The sequence below is a fragment of the Falco punctatus genome (assembly GCF_963210335.1).
Source record: "Falco punctatus genome assembly, chromosome: 7".
NCBI lineage: Eukaryota > Metazoa > Chordata > Aves > Falconiformes > Falconidae > Falco > Falco punctatus.
Genome location: NC_137587.1, coordinates 64,575,426 through 64,593,119, shown reverse-complemented (window position 1 = coordinate 64,593,119; position 17,694 = coordinate 64,575,426). Strand labels below are relative to the sequence as shown.

The 17,694-nt window shown below is 40.4% G+C and overlaps 1 long non-coding RNA gene across 1 annotated transcript in view; it reads left to right on the top strand.

The window, feature by feature from the left end:
* Positions 1–17,694, top strand: part of LOC308067459 — a 71,177-nt gene that overhangs the window by 18,218 nt on the left and 35,265 nt on the right. Inside the window, exon 1 of the long non-coding RNA XR_013929624.1 lies at positions 1–17,694. This exon is cut by the window's left edge and continues 18,218 nt beyond it. This is a non-coding gene — a long non-coding RNA (uncharacterized lncRNA).

Genomic DNA, 17,694 nt, shown 5'->3' with positions numbered 1-17,694 from the left:
CTCTTAATGGAAGTTCTCTCCCCCAGGACTACCCAGATCGATCATGCAGAGCTTGAGGTGCAAAACTGCCAAGTGTCATAACCATAGTTACGAAAAGTTGCAAACTAAATTTAATGTAAATTGGGAACGGTAGTAAATACATCCCTGCCCTGAAAGAATTGTTGGGATAAGAGCTTGATCCATAAAGCCTAGGAAATCAGTATTTCCCCCCCCTACCTGAACTTACTGGATTTTGGAGCAAACCTAAAGGGGTAAGAAAGCAGAAGGCATTGTGTAAGACAGACATGGAAACCAGCAGGATTCAAAGAATGCTTTAGCAAATGCTATAGTGTGTACAATTTTGTAAATGCAATGAGCAGGTCATAAGCAAGAAGACTAAGAGATTTTCTATGTGTTGCAGAATAAGAGTGCAATGGAATGTTTTGAGGAGTGAAATTATGGTTAATTTATGGAGTTTGAGAAGTTTTGAGACTGCTGCTGCTTGAGGGAGAAGTGGACAGTTGGGCTTGATTGGTCTCAAAAACAACTGAGAAGGAAATGGTTATCGGGGCTCTAACTTGTAAACGTTGTGGATTATAATAAGAACCTTGCGCCTTGATGCAGTGGACGAAGAGGAGGAACAGGTGGGCCGTAAGCTGGACTTAAACTGTATTTTTAACAAAGTCCCAGAGGATATTGTGCTTTGTTCAAGGCATGCTACAGCCCAGAAGAGTCACCATGGCAGAGGAAATAGAAGATGAGCAGAGGACTTCCCAGGAGCCAGGGCCCAAGTAAGTATTCTGAGATAAGTAGTATGTTATGCAGAATAATAGTTTTCTTATGCTTTTGTCCTTACACCAAGAACACTGCTGTTTCTTTTGGTATTTCTTAAACTCACTTTATAAAAAAGCTCATTTATTTTTTTTCCACCTTCCTTTGTTCTGACTTCACCCATCTTTGCATGTTAAGATGAAAGTGAAGCAACTCCTACTGACTTTACAGGTCTGAAGGGAATTAGGAATTTGACTCATCAAAATTATCTCTCCTCCCACACTTTTTTCCCCTGAAACACTGAAGAAACACACTCCTTCGTCCCTCACACATTTTCCTAATGTCTATTCAGAGTAAAAGCAGAGTGCTCACAAGCAAGCAGCCGCTTTTAAACAGCTCAGACTACACCACATCTGTGTTTCTGCAGTACCTGCTACACTGCGAGTCCCAGACAGCTTGAACTGCCGCCTTATTTTATGACTGTACTGACACAATCCTGCAGTGAACCATGCGACCCCTGAAGTGTTTAGAAAGGTGCATTTGTGTAAGGGAGACTTTTTTCTTCTGGAGTAAATCAGTGTCTCCTAGGTAATCTCGCATGAGGACATTATTGCCTCGTACCTTTCCCTAGGCAAGGAAGGCTGCGTTTTTCAGAAAATGATGCACTCAAGCATTCATAAAGTGGAGACTTAGGAAGCTTAACAATTGGTAGAAATATTATCATCAGCTATCATGGTAACATTATCCAGCCATTCCCACCCACAGATACACACACATGCACACTGGATTTCTGCTTAGAAAGCCCTGCGAATAACACGCTGTAGGTGTGTGGTCCTCAAAGTGTTTAAATGTTTGAGGATGAAGTGAGCAGGAACATCTTGCATGCACCAGCTGAAAGAGGGTTGGGAGAAGTGGGGGGTGGATTTCCCTGGACAGATGATAATTCTCTATCTTTCTATGTGCTGCCAAACTGCCTCAACTAGTGGGGGTTTATAAACTCTTTTTTTTTTTTTGTCTCTGAAGAGCAGATCTAGTGTTTTTTGGAACACATCAAATGCAGTACAATTAAACAGGAGAAAAAAATATTCCCAAGGACCTTCATTCCCTTCCTTTCCTCTGTCAAGTTATTACTTAATTTAAATGCTGCCAAAGTTACTAATGAAAGACGATGTTCTCCAGTGTGTTAGAGCTGAGTGCCCAAGCAGAAAAGCATGAGTGGCTTTCTGCACTCTTATCTTTGCTAAATTCAACCTGGAAAAAAACTAGAGCAAATTCAGGGATACTGTAATTAGCAGGATTTAAAATGGTCTCTTCAGGTCACTTTTCTTGGCCCAGAATTGCCCAAGAACTCAACATCTGAACCGAGTATCTGATGTGCCTGGGCCATCACATGGTGCATAAGGCTAGAACTGCCACCAAGTCACTTAACCCAGGTACATGCCACCCACAGGTACCCCATAAAAACAAACTGCCTTGGAACAACATTTTTCCCTTCCAAAAATGATGGAAAGTGGAGAGAGTACAGGTCAGAGATACATACCAGGATTTTGTGAATATAATTACCAGGACTTTTTGAGGGGGAGGAAGGAAGGGTGTTGGTACTTGTTGAGGACCTGGGAAGTTTTGGGGTGAAGGAGGTGATAGGAGTGAAGGCACCCTCCATGTTTTCTTCTTCCTCCACCTTTCCACAAACCTAACATGGCACTGAGGTGATGAACTGAGCAGATGAGCAGTGCCAGACCTCAGTTCATTGCTTTTTTTTTAAAAAAGAATGAACATTTTTTCCCTTTTCTAAAAATAATTTGTGTGTGAATCAGGGGGAAAAGAAAGGTAACGCACAAAGATACAGAGCAGCTTATTAATTAGTTTGAGGTGCTCTCAGTGCTCCTGTATATACAGAAGGGCTAAAAACTTAAAATACTGATGTGACATTTTTGCTGCTGCTGGGCCTGTGGAACATTACTATGTGCAGACCTTTTTTGCCTGAGTAACTCACTCTGTGTCATCCCCCTTGGGGTCATACAAAAACAAATGAAGGTTGCACAAAAAGAATTGAGGTTTTGACACTGAGGTTAGGGATTAGGATTTGTGCTGGATTTGTGCAACAAGGAGTATTTTCCTGCAACATGTCCACTATGTGCAGGTGACATTTGATAGGTTTGCTCTCCCTTATCCCTACCCTCAGCAAAACTCTATGCCAAAGTCTTCTTGCAAGGGGTGCTTCATGTTCTCTAGCATAGCAGCCTTTGGAGGCTTGCTGGTACAAAATGAATGTCCTCCCCAACATTGTCCCCATTCTCCCTAGCCTCTGACAAGGCAATAATAGTCCCTACTCCAGAGAGCAAGGTAGAGTGCTGCAAACCATGGTATTCACCTGCTAAAGGTCAAGGTCAAAGTCTGCCTGGCTGTAGATCGGCATACCTTAATCACACAAGCCTAATGGCCTTTTTCTGTAGCTGATGGAGCAGAACATCATGTGATGTCTATCGCTGACTTCCCAGGTGCCACTTACAGCTCAGTCATGGCTCTAAAGCAAAGCTCGTGCTCCTTTCTCCAGGTCTGCAAGAAGATGCTTTAACCACCTCGATCTTGTGCCTCGGATACCAAAATGTGGAGCAAGGGGAACCTGTGATACCCTAAACTGCAAGTAGGTGGTAACTGAACTTGCTTTGGTAACCCTGGGAAGGAACTGTGGCAGTGGTTAAACCCAATGACTGTTCGGCAGGCACATATTGCTTGTGGGAAAGGCTGTTCACCTCCTCTAGCTATGGCTGTATTCTCTGTTCCTTCATCTTCAGGTATGGAAGCTTACGCTTTAAAAGAAAAAAAGCAGTATGCCTAAGCTGTTAATGAAATCAACTGGGGATCACTGCATATACATGATGAAACAGAAAAGCTGCATCTGTCTTATGCAGCAAGTACCAAGAGCAGGTTAAAGTTCTGTCTTCAATGTGACCAATGACATTATGCTGAGGATAGTCCAACTTCTGTCTGTAACATCTCTCCCCTAAATAGCTACTGTTTATGAGCTACAAGTTTTGGGGCATTAGTAAGTGGTGGTTTTGATGAGAGATCATAACCTGTATGGTACCAAAACAAAGGGAAATTCGTTACTAGTTTTGAATGATTTCTGAAACAAGTTACTTTGTTAAATACAGTGAGATCATGCAAAGCTTTTAGAAAGCAGTGAATGGCCATGCCTGGATCCATCACCTGAATGCCATGTACCTGCTTTCCTGCTGTATGTCCCCTCATTTCCTTGTCAGGTAGAGGGAAGAAAAAAGGCTGGTAATTTATGACTCCTATTAATACAGTAGGCTGGATGTGTTGACAATATATCAATAATTATTTCTGGCAAGACCCGAACAGTATAGTATGGGTCTCTGTAGGATGACTCATTTTACCAGAAGACAGATATGTGTGACCTGAGTTTTATGACAGATGTCAAATATATCGAAATGTGGTGTGAGGAAGATCATCTTATTGGCAAAGTAATGAGAAGCCAGTGGGAAGATTAATGTTAAAGCTGAATTGTGTGGTGCCTCCTTCACTCTGCGTTTTTGATAAGTGATGCTGGGGCAGAAGGGAAGGGGTTATCCTCTGCCTTGTGTGGGCCAAAAGTGGGAGAAGTTTGGAGGAGCAATAATATTAACCAATGTGACACCTTAACTTTCATGGGGAGATCAAAACATAAACAGCTTTTTGAAGGGGAGGGAATTGTTGCGGGGGGTTGATAAATGTGACAGTGCTAGGGGAGCGGCCAGCTAACCAGACAGCGTGGCCTAAATCTTTCAAGGTGACTGCTGTCGTGACAACTTAAGTGGGTCTTATTTTCAGCAAATGCTAAGCCTCCCACCTTCTGAAAATCAAGCCCTCATGTTTCACGCTGTCTGCCACAGAGTGGAGATCAGCTGCCACCTTGGGAAGTGTAGGCTCAGAAAGCCTCTCCTCCTGCAAAGCCAGCGCAGCAAGGCTTTCTTTGCAGAGTTGGGCTCTTTGCTGCTGGAAAGCAGTTCCCTGCCTCAGGCTTACCCACTGGTGCACCTCTGTGATGTCTTTGGAGCCCTGGTGTGAGCCACCGTGGTCCTCAGGTGCCATCAGAGTGGTTGCTGCAAAGGGCTCCCCACTGCATCTTTCTGCTGGCAAGCCCTGCCTCCACATCCCTTACCCTTGGCCCCTGCTGATCCCCCAGGTAGAGGAGTTCCAAAAGACTTTGCTTTCGTACAAGAGCTCTGGATCCCAGCCTCGCCGTGGCAGCAGGGCTCCAGGCTGGCATTGTTTTGCTGTTGCAAAGACCACCTCTTTTGTAAGGGAAGTCCAAAGGATTACTTATCCCTCCATTCCTTGCTCCTGATGGAAAAAGGGTGAGGAGTTGCCTCCTCAGACAGTGAGGGAGAATGTCTGATTCATAGTGGAGGCAAGAACCTCCCCGCACCCTGCAGCTGGATTGGTTTTGGTCCCACAAAACCGCTGCTAGCGCTTCACAGGGGGAGAGTTGTCTGTTCCTCAAACCCACAATGTTGTTCAGGGAGCAAGGTTTGGGGGAAAGCCTGGATTGCAATATGCAGGTATTTTTTTCTTGTTTGTGCAAGAAGGCCGCTTTCGAGTGACACCAGGTGCTTCAATGTAATAACAAGGTCAAGCCTGAAAAAAAAATTATATACTTTGAATAATTGAGCTGTATTTTTAGCCCTAATTTTGTGATCTGTGTCACATATATATATGTGTGTGTGTGGCTCATTTCCCTGTTCACCAGAGACGCTTTTGCCATATTCAGGTTTGCTACCTAGAGAAGAGGCACATGGGCCCTTGGTGAACTAAAGGCACCTCTTGACTTCTTTCAGCACGAAAAAGAGTTGCAGGGTTTTTCTTGCCTTCCCTTTTTCTTGGAAAGGTCATGATTATAATTTCCCCACAAATAGGACAATTTTCCTTCATTCAGCTCTAATAGTGGCACAAATTTAACTATATTGTGCTAGCAGGCACTGATATATTAATTAAAATACAGTCTAATTATTTACCCTAGTTAGTTCATACAAATCTCAGTAGTGTAATCAGTGGACTCCCTTAAGGATTTTTGCTGTATTCAGCAATAGAAATGGTTTTTCTTTTTTACTCAGGAATAGAGTTAGTTTGGGGTTTTTACTTCCAGGTTGGTAGTTCAGTGGCTGCCATGGCCCTAGTCTATGCAGAGGGATTGTGCAGCCACAGTCTCACTGGCTGATGCTAATACATGGAAAAAGCCTGTGAAATAGTTATTGTAGGAATTACAGCAATGGGGTGAAGTGACTTTTCCCAGCCCCGACTTTGAGGAAATTCTTGGGCTCGTGCTGGTTCCTTTTGGTACATTTGGTCACACGAAGCCAGGACAGTTTCTGAGAAATGGTGCTCTGATGTTCTTCAGTGCGAACAGATGTGGAACAATGTTTACATGGGGAAAATGTTCAACCTATTTCGTAAGGAAGGAGGAGGAATGTCTCCTGGCAAAACAGAGGCAGAGGGCTAAGATGATATGGATCTGAGCCTTTATTAAAAGGACAAGAGAAGCTGACATTGGGAGCTGCAACATAACTTGGGGTGCCCAGCTTGTGTATACTTAGGTTTTATTTGCTGTCAGGTGTTTATTTTAAACACAGATGGTATGAAAGATGCAGATGGTACTGTTGAAAGGGAAGGAAAAAAAGGTTCAAAGCTAAGAGATGGAGGAGAGGAAGGATGGGGTGAGGCTGAGGACAACTGAGACTGACCCAACCTGCAACTTGCAACCCTGGCCACATCATAAACATCTTTTCTTTCTCCGACATACAGCCATCAGACTTCAAACCCTGTCTCCAGAGAGCATGGAAAATTGGAAAGTGTTGGTCTAGAATTCCTGGGTTTTCTCTCTTTGTGTTTTTATCTCATTGCCAATCCCTACCTTCTCATCACACTTCCACTTTGTTCTTTTTCTCAACAAGATCAAGCAGCATTGAAGAAACTGCATCATCTAAGCTACTGGAATAGAGATTGACACAACTCTATACAGCCCCTTATGCAGGCACTGTAACTAAGCAGTGTGTCCTTCCCACTGCTGAAGAGAGAGGCTTGATGGATACAATTTGGGGTATCAAATACCGAAGCCAAGTTGCCTGTTGTCGCTATAAGTAGCATGGGTAGCACCTGTGAACCAAGTTCTCTGTAGGAATTGTGGCCCTCCTTAATTAAACACTTCCTGCAAACAGTCACTAAAAAGATCAAAAGGGAATTAACACACGGCCTGAAGAATCAGACTTTTTCAGTGAGACAACGCAAGACTATATAAAAACCTGCCCTTAAACAGCAGTGTCATCAGCGTTCCTGGTAGTGCAGCCTGGATTTCTTTGGAAATCATGTACCCTTTAAGCACACTTTCATCATAATATAACCAATATACCTTTTATTACATTTTCTCTCCCTCTTCTACTTCTGGTTTAACCATGTGTGAACCAAGCTAACATGATTAGACACCTTGTTTTTCACCAGTCATTTCTGTTTGCAGTCTTCCATAAAGTGCTTCAAATGAATTTTAATATGTTGATGGTACTTACTGGAGAGATTAATATTCATGATAAATACCCCTTAGAAATAATCTTCAGCAAATCCTTTTGACAGAGGAGTCAGGGCTGCTAACGACAATAACTAGTACAAAATGCAATTTGGTCAATTACTTTAATTAAATTTCACTCTGTTATGTCTTCTCATTTATATAGTAAACTAATAGGGGAAAAGTACATCATCCTTATTTGCCTCCACTTAAATGTCCAAAAATGTTTCCTTATGTTTTGTTTTAACATTTACAGCTCTCCCAGCTTCTCAGAACATTTGAGATAATTATAGGTTTTACAAATAAAGCTTATTCTTCACCAAGAAAGGTTAAGACTTCCTTTTGAATATACTTTCCTAGAATAAAAACCATGGCTACACAGATCCTAATCTGGTATTTACAGACTAGATGATTTTGGATGATGCCAGCATTCCAGTGTAAATGGTAGAGGTGTCTACATTTCATCAAATGCTTTTTTAATTATATTGTTTGAAATTGGAGTAAAAAGGAACACAGCTGTCTAGAGATTTTGGTAGCGTACAGGTTATAATGAACTTAGGAGAAATAGCAGCAGCAGTCTTTTAAATGCACTTTACTGCACTGAACAAGGAATTTTACACTGTGGGCTACATTCTCAGCTGGAGTAAATTGCCATATCTCTGATTTCCTCACTGCACGACAGTCTGGCTCCGAGCTCCCTGCTTAAAAAAATTGAACTCTTATTTTCAACAGTTCATATAGCAGAAGAGTATTTGCCCTGGGTTTATTATGATGCAATTGTGTGTAAATATTAAGGTCATCTTTTATCTGGAAAAATGCATGAATTAAGTTAAAATCAGTAACTCCGATCCCGCCCTGTATCAATAAAATCAATAAAGCGGTTTCCATGAGCACTCTGCATATTCATGTCAACAATCATAATAAGGCATATGGGAATGTAAAGCGAGCATGTATGCCTGTTTAGTGACAATATTAGGGGTGGCATTGTTTTGGGGAGCTGGTGCCATAATTCTTCTGCTACAGCATTAGCAGCAAATTAAGCTTCAAGAGGAAGAACCAGCTCATTTTTATCGTGGGGTAAGCTGGGGAGGGGCGGAGGGGGGAACCCTCCTTCCTCAGCATACGTCTTAGATGCTGAAGTAGAAACCACAATTTTTTTTCCCTGTGGTTTCACTGAACTCCTGTAAACTGCAGCAGTTTCTTCAGCAGGCTTCCAATTTCTCTGACGATGTTATAAATTTTGTTGGGAAGATGAAGTCCTACAGTGCAATTAACTCCAAAAGTGGTACCAAGCAACAGCACGCAGATACCGGGCTGCAGTACTTAGCACTTAACTCTGAAATTCTGATAAGCCCTATCAACTCAGGGTTGTGTTTAATGTTCACTCCTGCTTATATACTGAAGATACAACCTAGCGGTCACAGTGTTAACACTCCCCAATATCTATTACAATTAGTTTTTGATTAAGAGGCCTAGCATGGCTTTTGAAGCCTTTTATGTTGTGTCAAATGGCTAGTGATGGAGTGAGATGCACAGACACCTCCCAGTAACAGAGCATCTTGTAAAAGGTTTCAAGTGAACTATTTTATCATCCTAATGGAAACCAGATGACTCTAACTCCCCCTTTAATTTCAACTATTTACTGAAGAGTCCTTGTTTTGAATTACTTAAAGATTTATTCCAAACCACTATCTCATGCATTAAGAATCACTAATAACAAAACCATTCTGAGCGGAGCAAAGCTTTTAAAGAATGCGACTGTGCCATTGCATTTATTCTTAAGTTTAAATCCTGTTTTTTAAATGGCTTTCACATTTTTATATCTCAGTTTATTTTCTCTTTTTTTTTTTTTTTTTTCATTTTTCTCCTTGAAATCATGAACATATTTTTCTCCAGCCGTTTCCAGTCCCCTGCCGATGAGACAGGAGCTGGGTGGTGGAGCTGAACCAGTGCATACGCTCCTTCGCTCCTTCATCCCGTCATCTGGAGAGTGACTATTTTGGATCTCCTTGGTGGGTTTAGCAGAGGAAGGATTGCTAAATGAGGGCCTACGGGGGAAACTCTGTCCCCCGTGCACAGCTTCATTATTTCCACTGAGCACTAAAATTTTCAGAGGACGAAAGTGTCGGTTCATGTTAGCTGTTCTGGCCTGATGGCTGGAGTCACCCCGGCTCGGCAGCTCTCCCCTGGAAAAACAGGAGGACCCGGGGGGATCTGCTTCCTCTGCCCTTGCTCACTATCTCTTTCAGGCTCATCCCTTCCTCCCAGCCACATCACTCTCTGCATTGCTGCAGAAGGAACCCTGAAATAACCTGGATTAACTGGATTAGTGGTGCAAAGCGAGTCTCCTTTCTGTGCTGCTGTGGTATCTGCTGCCTGGGGTGAAGACCTCCCCATTTCCATGAAGCCTCACAGAGACACAGAAATTGCTCTTAATGAGCACGACCATGAACTGGTTTTCATCTCAAAATGTGACACTGTTATTTACATCTGTCAGTATTTTACTGAGCTCTCCTGCTCCCTGTGGACACTACCTTCTAAGCTGTTTCAGGTGACACAGCTGCAATATTCTTTCGCCAAAATGCCCTTTTGACTCAGACCGTGAAGTTCTTCAGTATATGTTTTAGTGGCATTAAAAGGATTAAAGAATGGCATAGTTAATTAAAGATAGATTTTTTAAAGGTAAATTTATGAGAAAAAGATACATGTTAAGAAAAAAAGGAGTGAAGAAATACAGCTGTCCAAAAACATGTTGTATATTAAGGTGTAGCCATTAAATTTCTTGAGAACCTTTGCTGTATTGAATAAGGAATTTGGACAAAAAGAAGATGGTCTATTTTTAAAAACGTTAAGCAGACTTCTGTTGCAACGCGTACTATTGACCTTTGGTGACCGTGGATCTTCTGAGCCACAGAAACAAGTAGTTAACAAATCAAACACCCACTCCAAATGGAGAGCTCTTCATCCTTCACAGGGATTTCTACCTTGTGAATATGTGTTTTCAAATCTAGATCAAACAGAGGTCTTTAGTACCAGCTTTGCATGTGTTGGCCTTCGGACAGAACTAGAGTTCATGGGATGAGTGGAGGGAGTGAAGTGCTTTAGGTGGGATGGAGCCTCAGGTCATACCAAACAGGATGCCAAAAGATGAGGTGCATTTGGTATACAGTTTGCATTTTAAAAACATCAAGGACAAGGATGTATCTACAGCTTGTGTCCTCTTATTCTACTGCAAAAAGAAATATTTTTACAGTGGTGGATAAAACAGGTATTAATTTATAGCTCACTGTCATTAACTAGACCTCAGTATCACAAAGTAGATCTCATTTGACAAACAGGGAACAGGAACCACAAAATAGTCACATGTTCATGAGATAGAAATATTAATTCTCAGTTCTTTAGTCAAGTTATTCGGCTGAGTTGCATTGTAAGACTGAGACTGACTATAAACTGTATGCACACATAAATACTTTTGCATGTGTAAAATCCATATGCTGGCACACAGAGATGGTGACTTCTGCATTTCATTAAGAAAACTTTAATAAATTACATTTTGGTAAAATTCAGGGAGAAAGGCTCTTCTGCCAGTGTATCATGAGCTTTGTGTTACACCTGCAGACCCACAGAAGACTACTGGTTCTTCAAGTCCATCATCAGGAACCCTTTCTGTTGCACCATGATATATTCCATCTACTTTTCTTTGGCTTCCCTAATATGTCCTCATTCCTATTGCTCTGCCTTCTGACTGTACCTTCTAGATGATCTTAGATATTTTTACAATTTTACTCGATGTTGAATAGTACTATTTTATTTAATATTAAAAAGCAGCATTTTTCTTAAACACTAGAGAAGTGTAATATTTAGCTGTAGAAATATTTTTCTACATTTTCTTATAGTGTAAGTACCATGACGACTATTGTTGAAGTACTGGAAATTCCACTCCCTTCTCATACGCAGTTATATATGCTTTGCACCATTTTTAGTTAAAATAATAATTAAAAGTAAGAAATCAACTGATTTGTGTCCATTGCAGTTTGCATTGTGAAAACATGCTGGGAGAGATGCAGTTAGTCTCAGACCTGGCTGCCTTTATATTTCCTAGCCTGAATGACCAGGGACCTATTTACAGTCAAGTCAACTAGGACTAACTGTGGACCTAAGAGCGAGGTCTAGCTTCATGGTAATTTTAGTATTGGGCTGGAATAAACAGATAGAGCTGCACAGGAAAGCTGCTGCTGAGCTGACAAGCCAAAAGGAATTGGGAAAAAAAAAATCTCACTTTTTAGTATGTGGGAAAGAAATGCTGAGACTTTGTATTTTAGAAAAAAGGTGTTAGTAAAACTTTTACCATTGGCAATTCAAAGTATATTTTACTAAGAATCAATAGGCAGTTCTGGTGAGTGTTGATGGAATGTTAAATTCAAATATTCATACATTTTAATAACTTTCCAGTAATGAACAAAGGGAGGAGCTATCCTTTTTTTAATTTTATTTTTTTAAACATATTTGGGGATTAAATCAATTCCTTAAATGTTTTATATTCTGCAGAGTTGTCAACAAGACAGCATCAGTCTGAGAATCAATTGCAGAATGAACAGCTGTGCAATACTTTTTTCAGCTATTCAAATAACTTTACTCTCCATGAATTAAAAAATAATTTGTTCATAAGTTGAAAGAGAGAAGAAAAAAGAATGAGAAATGAATGCCTTAAAATTAGTCTCCTCTAGGTTTAAGTTTTAGATGTTTTTTAAATATTGGTCCTTGCCCTTTCCAAAGTTATTTCTATTAGCTATTTTCTTAAGCTTGCTGTAAACTGCCAGTTTTCCTCTGTGTTAATTATTAATATGACCTGTTTATGTACCAGTTATCCAGCTAACCATTAATGTCTGTTTACTCATTGATGACCTTTGCAACTACATGCCACGCTCTTGGCCAGAAAATGTCAACATTTTTTAATAACTTAAAAATACTCTGCATAGCTTAAGATCATCTACCTAAAATTTTTTTGACATGAAAACCAAAAATTAAATACCACTTATAATTCACAGATGTTTGTACAAGGCTGTTTCAGCCAAATGGCACAGTAAAAGTAAAAGAAAAAATAAATCTTCACTGGTATTCTTTGCTTCTGGTTTTGTTTTAAAATACATTATAACAGGAAAAAATACAGGTCCATCATGCAGGCATAGTAAAATGCTTCTCAAAATGAGTTGCCATAGGTAAATCTTGATTTCCCCCCCCTCATATTTTCAGTATTAACCTGAGCACAAATAAGATAGCTCTTCCACATATTCTACTAATAGCTAAAGGCTACACTGAGGACACAATTGGGTTAAAGCTGAAAGTGGTGACACTAATTTTTACCCATGATTACAAACTCTGTGTATATTTTTGCTCACTAAATGCCTAATTTAAAAAGACAAGCAGTAGCCCAGGACGAAAAAGAATTTGAGTGCTCTTCCCACTCAAATTGATGTGTAGAATGGCCTCATCCAATCTGCTACAGAGATAAGTGGAACAAGCAGGTTTCTTCTTCCTTGGTCCACTAACATCCCTTCCTAAGGAAAGCCTTGAAATATTGTCAAATATTTTCAAATATTAGCATCATCCCAGCCATAAGTAGTGGTGATGGCATTTACAGAGAGTGCAGCTTTGATATATACATAGGTATATGTTCACATTTTCTTGTTCATTGGAGTTCCAACTTCAGTAAAAATTAGGTGGTTTTTTTTTTTTTTTTTTTTTTTTTTATGTTACAGCCTTGAACGCTTGCTGTGACTGTCACTTCATGTGGAATTTATCATACAGAATGTAAGTTGTAAGGCTGAGGAGCAATCTGTCGCAAGCCATTGTATCAATAATCTCTGAAGGGGTTTGTTTTAGTCCTGGGTGGGAGGTAAGCTTTCTAGATTTCTACCCTCACTTGCATAGACAATTTGGGCTCAATAGGATTTGTTTCAGAGGGATTTGCCAGGGCTGTAACACATTTACTTAAGCAACGTGCTTCTGTACAGGATGGTTATACAGTACTTCAAGCATATAAGTGCCTTTCAGGTTTTCTGTACTGAATGATAACTCACCTTGTCTTTCTTGGTGAGGTAGGTAATAAATAGAAATCTGGACTGTAACTGAGGCATTCTGACTTAGTTAGATCTTCTGGTGTCCTGAAAAAGACAAGTAGACTCAATTACCATGCCAGCAACTACATAAAGATTGTCAAATTAAATCCAAAACCCTATGTTTAAATAACAGTATGACAAAACCTGAGAAAAGGCAAGAATATCAAGCTCTTCTGACATTTTGACCTGAAGTTACAGCACTGTGGAAACAAGGAAAAATACTCTTTAAAATGTACATCATTATCTTGAAAGACTGAGGGGCAGGACTCGGTCAAATCCATCTTAGCCTGGAAATGTGGACAAGTGGTGCTGCAGCTGTTAATCCATGCTGTCTTCCTGCTTTTTACTGAGATAATCCCATGGTTTATTTGGTAAACTGGTAAATATATAACTGAAAGGGGAAAATAATAATATGATACACTTTCTCAAGATTTTTCGACAGCACCTTAATTAAGTCGCCAAAAGCCTTGTGAGTTGGATAATGGTTATATTGAATCAGGATCACCTACCACTGATATGGAGTTATCCCAAGGTTCAAGCACAACAGCTGTTTAATGGTGTATAGTGACACTACACACCAGGGTAGAAACTGAAGAAGCATACCACATCCGATTGAAACTGCAGGGAGACCTGAGAGAGAATTTAATTATTTCTGTTGGAACTTCTTCAGAACATTGGCTTGGCACCCCAGACTTGCAAAGCATGCCGTGGAAACTTTAATGAGCTGCAGTTGTAGAGAGTAGGCTTTATTTTAGATATCATTGAAAGACAACAACTCAGCACACCTCAGCGTCAAGCTAGAAAATGAATTCAGTGCTGACTCAGAGGACAGTGCATAAACTAGAATTGTCAGCACCATTCGTTGCAATAACTAGGTCTTCCTTGGAGGTCTCTCATCTAAGACTGACCTAACTTGACACATCTTAGCTTGTGAGACAAGGGATGAAGCTCAAATGTAATATTCCTGTGGGAAGTGGTGTTCTACGTTCATCTGCTTTTATGTGCAAAGCAGTGACATATTTAATCAGGGCTTCCCTGCTCCCAGCCCCTCCACGATACTTATTATTTATAGGGAGCTGTTTAAATTTTCCAGATAAATATGTATTCAGAGTCTTTCCAAGCTATATAATGTGCTCTATAGATCAGAGCAACTCCATTTAAAATTGTTTTTTAAAAACACAAATTATAATTTGATAGACTGGAACAGCTCTATTGGTTTCATAGATAGCTGGGCATTTATTTTCCACTGTAAAGATCATAATATTTACCCAATGGACCAGAACAGCTCCTTCTTAGCCTTTACTCCCTCTATTATGCCACATTATTTAAATACAGATTCTGCTTGCATTACTTAAATTTTACCTAAGTGGATGGGGATCACTTGGGTGAGTGAGTAAAAGGGGCAGGGGTTGTCTCATACATCCCATCATCTTCTGTGTAAAGATCTAGAGATAATAAGAAGAGATTAAGAACTGATAGCTTCCATGACTATTTTATTTATAATGTGTTGTTCAGTTCTCTATCTAGTTCAGTGGAAGGGTGGGTTATTCAGCCATGTGTTCTGTGCATTGCAGGTGGGAGATATTTTAAATGCCTATATGCTGACAAGGTGAGTGGTTAGGGCATGATTTTGTTATATGCATATACAAGTGTGTGTGTGTGTGTGTGTGTATACCTATGAAAGCACAGGAATAATTTTCATGAGTATTTCTCTCCTGCTTTATTTTTGTATGACCTCAGAAGGCAAGAGCATAAATCCATACTGCAGGGATACATGCTATCTTCTTATTTATTTGTGGAGAGCCAACAGAGTGCTTGATAACATATGGACTGCAGCAGAGTAGATACACATTCAGAAGCACTTCTGAGTGGTGTAATGGAGCTGCTACTGCTGCAGTGGTTTCCTCATGTGCAGGCAATGCTACCTCAGACTTTCAAAAACCTGGGGACTGATTTACCCACAGAGGAAAATTAGCAACTGTCATTGTCGTCAGTGGGCATTGCCTTGGTGTTCCCTGATGCTAAATGATGGCCATTCATGTATATTTTACATGCCATTTTATATCACTTAATTCATAATCTCTGTTCCCAGATTTAAAAGAACCATTTTATTGCATCATATTCCCTTATTTTTGAACATGACTTGTTCATTTCTTTTAATAATTTTGTTTCATAATGAATTAATACAGAGAGTCAAACGTCACCATTATGGCATTAGAGAAATACATATCCAACCCATCTTGACTTGTGGTGAAAGATATGATCCATCAGTTTATTCCCTTCTCTAACTTGTTTTTCTAGATTTTGTGTCTCCCTTAGCCAGTATGTCCTCACAGCTGTCAATATGCAACCATAGAAGCAGAGGTAAGGACCATATTTGGTGTCCATGGTTTCCTTCATTTCAGAGGTTAACCTAAGATGTTGCATGGTATGGTTGCATTTTTTGCCTACATGTGATGACGGCTGAACTGCAGGATGGCTAAACTGTTGAATTTCTTGTTTTTCACACTGTACATTTCATCTGGCTCTGTGTCTCCTTTCTTTCACAGCCCCTTTCTTCAAAGAAAATGCCCTGTCAGCAAGTTCTCAGTCCTCTGTCATGTTCTGCTCATGCCTCCCCATATTGAGCTGGTTCAGTTCCAGTTCCACTACAGGCCTCCAAAAACACAAAATATTTTCTTTCTTCCAGAAAGCTCTTTCTGGTTTATATCCCAGATAAGAAACTTGAAAAGCATATGAACAGTGAAACACAGTTTGGGTTTTGAAGTTATACTGAGCTAAAAAACCTGAAACTTCCTGAAGTTCAGGGACTGTCTAGTGTGGCATTTGAGCCAAAGGTGTTCTCTGAACAAAACTACTTGAGCAAAAAATTTTTCCTGATTGAGAAAGGGATGGATGAATGTCAAATGTTTGAATTGCAGAGATGTGCAGGGTTACAGGAGCAGTTACGTGATGGGTGCATGGTCAATCCAGCCATAGGCTGCTGATAAAAGACTATTCTGGCCTCAGTTATATATTTTTGCAATCTAATTTGCATGTACACCAGGTATCTGGACAGATTCACCTGCTGAGAGCTAGTCTTTTCTATCCCTCAGTAAGGCTGGCTTTCCTATAGTTCAGTGAGCTGACCCTGATGCGTATGCATTCACCCAGCTGCCAGCACTGATACAATGGGACTTCAGGGACGAGGAGCCCATGAAGTTGGAGATGAGGTTGGCAGCAGCCTGGGCACCAGTAAAAATCCTCTGTCTGGGCTCAGTTTTGGCCAGGACAGCACAACAGTCATGGAAGTTGGGCTCATCCATTAACGTCTGTCTAAACAGGGTCATAGCAGGGTCTGTTGGAGAGATCTAATTATAAGTCTGTTTTTTCTTTAAAAGTCCTTGCCTAGTATTTCCCTTACTTTTCCAAACACCCTGAAGTAGACAATACATCACAATGAGGTCAAACCGGAGGAAGGAGAAAAAAAATGAATTCCAGCAGCCCCAGAACAATGACAGTTTTCATTTATTATCCAGAAGTCATGTGAGTTTTAAAGTCACCAATCATCATCAAGGGAAGAATGGAACTAGATGCTTGACAAGGAAGATGCTGTCTGTGGCAGCATAATATTCAATTTACTGCCAAGGCTACTGACTCCTGAAGCAATGGGAGAATAAGTGAAATAATTGATTTCTTACCTCAAAGGTAATATGGCATCAGAATTACACCAGCTATGTTCAGTTGTCTTTTTTTAAACAACTTTCCTAATTTTATTTTAGTCCTTGAAAAAGTAGAAGTTCTTAAGGCTGTCTTGGAGTCTTACCATGAAGAAAAAGTCTTAGCGTATTGAGGGTGCATAGAAAACCCTAAAATATATGCTTACTGAAAACCAGGTTATGTTGCCTGCCTGAGGTTGCAAACATCTTGCAACAAAGTCCAAACTGCTCCTTTGGTATTAATTATATTCTGCCCCAAAAGCAGCATGTTCTTGTTGAAGTTTTGGGCGGAGGTCCTTGCTGAATGAGCTGAGGGCATCGGATTTCCTTAATATGACCCTGCCCCATTCCTACGCCTATGTATTGTCTATTTAGGGAAACATTCCACTGTCCTTGCTCATGCTGAGCAGTCCTGTAGATATAAATCATTCTGCTGTGGAAGCAGGCACAATTCAGTGTGACTAACGGACCCTTCTCTGCTGATCAATATTAATGGACGTGGCATCATACATGCTCGTAGAGCTGAAATCAGTGGGACTGCTCATGGAGTAAAGTGCTACTCACT